Source organism: Pieris napi, chromosome 5 (genome assembly GCF_905475465.1).
Source record: "Pieris napi chromosome 5, ilPieNapi1.2, whole genome shotgun sequence".
NCBI classification, from domain to species: Eukaryota; Metazoa; Arthropoda; class Insecta; order Lepidoptera; family Pieridae; genus Pieris; species Pieris napi.
In genome coordinates, this window is record NC_062238.1 from 1,928,863 (window position 1) to 1,936,326 (window position 7,464).

The following is a 7,464-nucleotide window of genomic DNA, read 5'->3' on the forward strand; positions in this document are numbered from 1 at the left end:
TTTCTCTCAAGTTGAGGAAAGCATTAGGCAGCCATGACTAAATTAACCATTGGGCACTTAAGGCACTAATTAAGATATTATTATTTAACCTCCTTTATGATTATAATGTTTTTTTAGTGCGATTCCTTAAAAAACAAAATGGCGTAACAATTCTACTGTACAAGGGTTATACATTCGGAATGGATACGTCTTTGCGTCGTGGATTCCGTTACAAATGCAGTAAAGTGCAATCTTTAAAATGCAAGGCATATGTTCACGTTACAAAAGAATTGGAAATTACAAAGGAAAACTATAATCACAATCATAACCCACCGAGGTATTTTATTAAGAATGAAAGAATAGTTATGGTCTAAATAGATGTTTATAAAAGCTTGCCAACACTCGGCACACATTGGTACAGGAACAATAAAATAGAATTTGTAATGAGACAAGCACTTAAAGACAAACATACTCCAAGAGATAATAAAAAGAAATTAAACTATAAAACCTACACGAACATCGATTTTAAAGTGTGAGGGAAGCAACTATGGATATTACGAAATTAAGAGCCGTGGCGAATGGACGGCGTCTCTAACCTTAAAAGCCTTATACATTATACAAAACAACATTAAACATTATACAAAAAGTTAAAAGATTTTTAATACTTAGGTATGAATGCGTCAAAAGCGATTGGATTTGATACGGGTCCGAAGTTCGCTTATTATCTTAGAATCGGAATTTTGTTATAAATAATTTTTCTTAAGCGATTGGATTTATTTAGTTTTTCTTAAAAAGTTGGTTAGGGAGCATTCGAGTATTACGTAACGAATTTGGGGGAGGGGGTCCTTTTGTAAAACGTTACGAAGCGGGGCGGGGATTGAATTACGCGTTATTGTTAATATTATTTTCGACTTTCCAATATATATATATATAATAAACCTTTTTATTAAAACTGTTTTTTGTTGTCACAATATTTTAATGTATACAATATACATATACCTATCGTCAATTTATAGATCTAGCAACATTGACAAATCAATTAAATCATATAACGGTTTTGAACTAATTTGACTTTGATTTTATTAAATTATAATTACAACGGCAGCTGACACTTACACCACTGCTCCTACATAAATAATAAAGACTTTAAAATTATTATTACTACAGACTATCAAATAGTCGTTAATTTGTAAATCTAGCAACATTGACAAATCAAATAAACCATATATCGGTTTTAAACCAATTTGAATTTGATGTTATTATTTCATTAAAATCGCTCTATAATGTGCTCATTAAACTCTATACGACAAAGTTCTCTTTTTGCCTCTGTCTGCATTTCGTTTTCAAGCATAGACAATGTGTGGGTAATATGTGTATAAAAGAAAATAAATACTGATGACGTAAGCACCAAATAAGAAAATCGAAGCTTCATGGATGAAAGTTTCATTTTTTTTGGAACAGGGTGCCAACTGGTAGAAGGCTCACCTGATGTTAAATGATATGTCACCATGGTCACTCATAATGCTAGAGGGCTCGCTATTGCGTTGCCGGCCTTTTAAGAATTGGCACGCTTTTTTATGAAGGAAAGAAGAGCTTTTCTTTTCTCAAGCCACTAGGCCAACACTACTCAATAGTCATATAATTTAATAATTGTGTTTATGTTTTTTAGTGCAATTCTACAAGAAACAGAATGGAACAAAAATTATATTATACAAGGGTTATACATTCAGCAAAGAAAGATCACTTTCAGTTCATAAAGTAAGGTATACATGCTCCAAGAAATCGCTTTTAAAATGTAAAGCATACTTACATGTTTTAACACCTGAATCTGTCATTATAAAGGAGGATCTTAATCATAACCACAACCCGCCGCAATGTGTTACAAGCAATGGGACCATTGTGACTATATAGAACATTGTCTTAAGATGTATAAAAATACCACGAAACTTCTTCACATATTTGATACAAGGACTTCGCAATTTTCACTTTGTGTTTGCGAAAAATCTAGTTTAAATAAAGATTATTTTGAATAATAAAGAAAGAAAGAAAAACTTTATTATACACAATATACAAGATATTTAGGAAACGTATAAAGTGCACTGGCCCCCACACTAGGATTCCCGGTGTTGCTGCCAGTCTCTTCCTTTTAACATGTAAACAGTATTTCAATTTATGATTTCAATATAATACAAATTCTATTAAACTATTTTTCTATGTCATCATAAGACAGTTTGACCAGACATGGTTTGAGATTTTTAGTAAGTGTATGTAATGTGAGTGTTGAAATGTTAGTGATAATTTTGTTTTTAAGGATTTTTTTATAAAAAAAAAAATAAAAAAAAATTACTCAACAACAAAATAATCTTTAGCCTCGGAAGGAGAAAAAGCAAATAGAATATCAAGTTGAAAACATAATAAGATAGGATAGGCCGTCTATGGGAGTGTTCAAGTATTACGTAACGAATTTTGGAGGGGGAACGTTTTACAAAAGGAACCCCCTTTTGTAAACACGTTACGATGCGGGGTGGGGATTGAATTACGCGTTATTGTTAATATATATAAAAATGAAACCCATTTTCCGTTGTCACGACATAACATGAAAACGGCTTAACCGATTTGTCTGATTTTTTTTTGTTGTGTTTGTAATTGTCAGGAGAAGGTTCTTATAAACGAAAAAAAGAAGAAAATTGCGCGGAAAATTAGAAAATTTAAGAATACTTAACCACCATATAATTCGAACTTTTTGATGTAACCGTGGCGTGTGACATAACATTGACAGAATGCGTGCTGCAAATATCGTCAAAGAGGATGTAAGAAAAATGAATATCGTTTAAAATAAATGCTTCGATCGGAGTTATTATATTGATAATATAATAATATGCGAGCCATAAAAACAAACAAAGAATGTTGTGTATAACATAATGCATGAGAATAATAAACACTTTGTTCCTGAAATATTTTTTAATTAATTATACCAATTTGAAATCAATATTCATAGTTAAGACAGGACAACGTCTGTCGGGTCCGCTAGTTGTTAATATTATTCGACTCTCCAGTACTTTACAAAACATAATGGTAACTTTTAGGTATAAAGAGTCACTAGGTGGTCACGAAACGTTTTATTATACTTGGTTACAGTACTGAACTTGGGTAACGAAAAACGTTACGGCGCGTTACACGGGGGGAGGAGGGGTCAATAATCTCTAAAAATTGCGTGACGTAATACTTGAACGCTCCCTATGTCATTTTTATATTCATCATCATCAGCCTCTTTGTTTCGTCCATTTCTGGACGTAGGCCTCTTCTATTTTTTTCCTTGACGAAGTCTTTTTATCTAGTCGGACGGTGGCCACACAGTCTTTTATTCTGCCGAGGTCTCCATTCACGGAGCTTAATTTTATATTAATTAACGATTTGTTATTGTAAACTGAAAATAAAATAAATATAAAACAATTACTTTTTTAAATTCCTGTTTTAATTAGTATATAGTGTTTATTTTTGTTGGTTTGTATAATTAAGTGTTGTTTAATTTAGAGTCTATTGATAAATCAGAAGTGGTAATAATTAGTAGTACATTTAAAATGTGGACAAATAAATTATTTTTGTTAATAAATTGTAATTGAATAAAAAATTGTTATGGTTATTAACTATTAATTTAGTTATGGAAGAGCTGGGACACAGGGATTTTTTACTTATAAGGGTTCCTAAATCTTTCACATTATGATGCATTTTTATAATAAATAAACAAATCTATAAGTAAAAGCTAATTGTTGTTTCAGTTCAAATGATCAAGACTGCAAGAGGTTCAACACTGCTGATGTTCAATAACTACACGTTCTACAAACGACAAACTTTAAAATCTAGTGTAGTGTACGGCTGCACTAATAACAGAAAGTGCAACGCACAACTAACACTTGATAGGGAAGAGAATCACATTTTACGATTTACAGAAAATCATACCCACCCATATCCCAAATATTTTATAAGCAAATCTGGTGTTTTCCATAAGATGTGACGAATTGTTACAGTTATTGAATTTCAATATATTCCTTTTGCTTTAAATTATGTTATTTCCTCATTTTCTTATACCCAATAAGTCTAATGAATAAACAAAAAAAGTGCGTGCGTACAAAGTACACATGTCAGAAGTGAAACTTCTTTGGCAAACTAATTTTTAACTCTTGTTCATATTTATACAAATCTGAAACTTAAAAAGTAAGATATGTTAGGAATTTAATAAACATAATTGTCATTAAAATATTAAAAGTGTTAAAAATTAATATAAATAATAATTTTTTTTTTTAAAACACGTGCCATTTTAATTTACAGTTCGCCATTTCAGATTTCCGGGTATGTGTGTGCCTTGTTTTCTATTCGATTCCCTATATTCTCACTTTGTAAACAACAAAATGTCTCATAAAGCACGCATGAGACATTTTGTTCAGTCCAAAATTTTAACATATATTTAATTAATTTAATAATAAATGTTAAGAATTTAAATAAATATTAAAGCTAACAATCACTATCACGAACATTATTTATGGATATAATAAAATGGTGGTAGTAGTAATAGTGTATAAAATTTACAAAGCAAGAAGAGTGTAGGTCCACTAGTAGTTCAGGCTGAAACATGAGACCCTCAAGCCTCGTATCGTGTCTTCGAGGAGCACCAATGGAACTTCATTTCTATGTGCTTGCGGTAAAGGTAAACATCTTGAGGATGGCTTTATCAAAAAAGCGAAGACCCATATAGGGATACTGGACTGCACGGTCCCATACTATTTATAAAGGCCGATTTACATTCAGATTTACATCTTAGTGTTTAGGAGAGTGCTTTAGTACAACTTGAAAGGCAAGTTCTTTAGCGTAGCGTTTACTAAAGCAAGTAGCGTTTACATGTTTCAACTAAAGTACTATCCTAAAGCACTCTCCTAAACACTAATGATAATGTAAATCGGCCCTTAGTGTAAAATTAATCCTTTAATCTATTCTATATGATAACTTTATTTGTACTATTTCCAGTTCAAATGATAATGACACAGCGTGGAAAAACCCGTTTAATGGTGAAAAACTACACGTTCTATAAAGCAGCGGTAACGAAACGAGGCATTCGCTACAGTTGTACGAATAATAGGCATTGTCGGGCTAATGTGATACTTAATTTGGAGGAAACTGAGATTTTAGACTTTATTGGAACTCATACACATACGGCACCCAACTATGTGGTCGATGGCCAAGGTCATTTTCATTTCTTGCGTAATGTTACGAACAAGTAATAGTAAGTAATTGTGGAATGCAATATATTGGTTGTAATAGCTACGAGTCGTTTGTCGAACGTATTTGGCAGCTTATACATATGTTGTATTTTATCAAATTATGTTGTATAGGTAATGATTATTTAATAGTTTTTAGGTGTAGTTTATATTTTAAATGGTTATTTATTAACAAAGTTTATTTGATAATTTGTAAATATAATAAATAAGTTACAAATCTCTTGTAAATCTAAATGGATCCCATTAGGCAGAATTCTTAAGAGAGTGCCTATATACTATTTCGTCTCTTTCTGTCATTATGTTTAATGTTGTGATGAAAAGAGACAAAGTAATTTCCTTAAAGTTGGCCAATTTAATTGACTTTTTTGTTATATTATAAAAAACTGCTGTCAGTGTCATGACATCTTATATGTAAGTTGTGACAATATATGACACATAGTATGCCAAATAAGGGGACTGTTATATTTAAAATTACATTGTTAAATAAACACATTTTAAAGCGATAGTTTTTTTTATGTGTGTAGTACACTATTTTTTTTTATGTGTGTACTGTCTAATGAATCGAATCGTCGACGACCAATCCCTTTCCGAGCGGCTTGATCTCTTGGCGTTGCGTAGAGATGTGGGGTCTCTCTGCATCTTCTACCGCATTTTCCATGGCGAATGTTCAGAGGAGTTGTTTGGATTCTTATAATACCTGCAGCTGAATTTCAACATACGTCGAGGCCGAATACGAAATTCCGCTCGTATCACCACCACTTCCACAACCATTTCCGTTTTTAAGGCATTTTTTCCCGCGCACCACCACTATGTGGAACCATTTCTTTGTGTAACGTTAACGTCGCTGCCATCACTTTTATAAGTACGTTTCGGTAAATTTATAGATTATCAGTTGTTTTTAATAATATCAAGATTTTTTTGTATTTTAAATTAGGTTTCGCACTCTGGCACTTAATTCACAATTCTTTTCTTTTTTACTGTGTTCTTTAATTAGGACCAGGAAGAGATCGCTTAGTAGCGATAAGGCTATTGCACCATGTTTTTTTTTGAATGTGTGAATAAATTAATAATCATTTAAATTTGCCAGAAGGCTCGCAAGTGCGTTGCTGGAAAGTTATCACTAGGAGCCTGATTCTTTTATGTATTCGCTTTTATTATTGCATCAAATAATAAATAATTATTTTACAGCCCACATAATCACGGTCAGGAACGGAAAGAAATTCATCATGCTAAATGGCTACACGTTCTGTCGTCAGACTCAATTGAAATCCGGGATCCGGTACACGTGTACACAAACTTCGATATGTAGGTCATACTTAGTTGTATCAGATGCTGGTATGATCATAAAGGCGGTTGAGAGACATGACCATAAGAAACCAACGTATCATATGTCGTCTGATGGGGTTTTCTTTAAAATATAGTTTGGGTGGAGTTTCATAGGCGCCACCTAGAACTTTATTGAATTGTACTATATGTACAATTATCGTAACTTTATTTAAAAAAATTACACCAGTGGTTCCCAACTTGGGCCCCCACGGCAACGCCGGCAACGCACTCGCGAGCCCTCTGGCATTGAGAGTGTCCATGGGCGGCGGTATCACTTAACATCAGGTGAGCCTCCTGCCCGTTTGCCCCCCGTTCTATAAAAAAATAAAAAAAAACAAATTAGAAAATGGACTAGACGTTTTTCATTGTTTTGAAAATTTACTAACTGTGGTTAACAATTTTTGATTGATCGTCTATTCGAATTCGTTGGTCACGTGACCCATATTACAATGTCTTGTAATGAATTTAAGGAGGGGGAGGATGTAACACGAAAGGGTGTTTTTCGTTTGATTGTGATTGGTTGAACAGAATTTCTGAACGTATACGCGCCATGATTGAAGTAGACGTCGTCTTTTGTTTTACATTCTTACTCCCCTAATCTCTAAACTATATTTTTATTTTACATAATATTTATCTATATAATTTAAGTTAGACTAATAAGTTTTCCTATGTATCCTAAAGTATTTAATGTGATAAGATAATAAATGTAAACTATTGATTACTCGGTTTTATTATTATATTTAATGGACTTCGAAAAGACCTTTTATAATTTATTGATTAGATATAAACTTTTTTGTAAGCAAATTTTATGATTTAAAAGTTTTTTTTTAATTATTCCGTAATTCCATTGTTACGTCTCATCTTTGTTTTACACAAACTATTTTAA

General features: G+C 32.2%; 1 long non-coding RNA gene across 1 annotated transcript; it reads left to right on the plus strand.

Moving 5' to 3' along the window:
- Positions 1-886: 886 nt before the first annotated feature.
- Positions 887-4,041, plus strand: LOC125049911. Its single transcript, XR_007117068.1, has 2 exons — positions 887-1,742; positions 3,759-4,041. It is a non-coding gene; the product is annotated as an uncharacterized LOC125049911 (long non-coding RNA).
- The last annotated feature ends 3,423 nt before the right edge of the window (positions 4,042-7,464 follow it).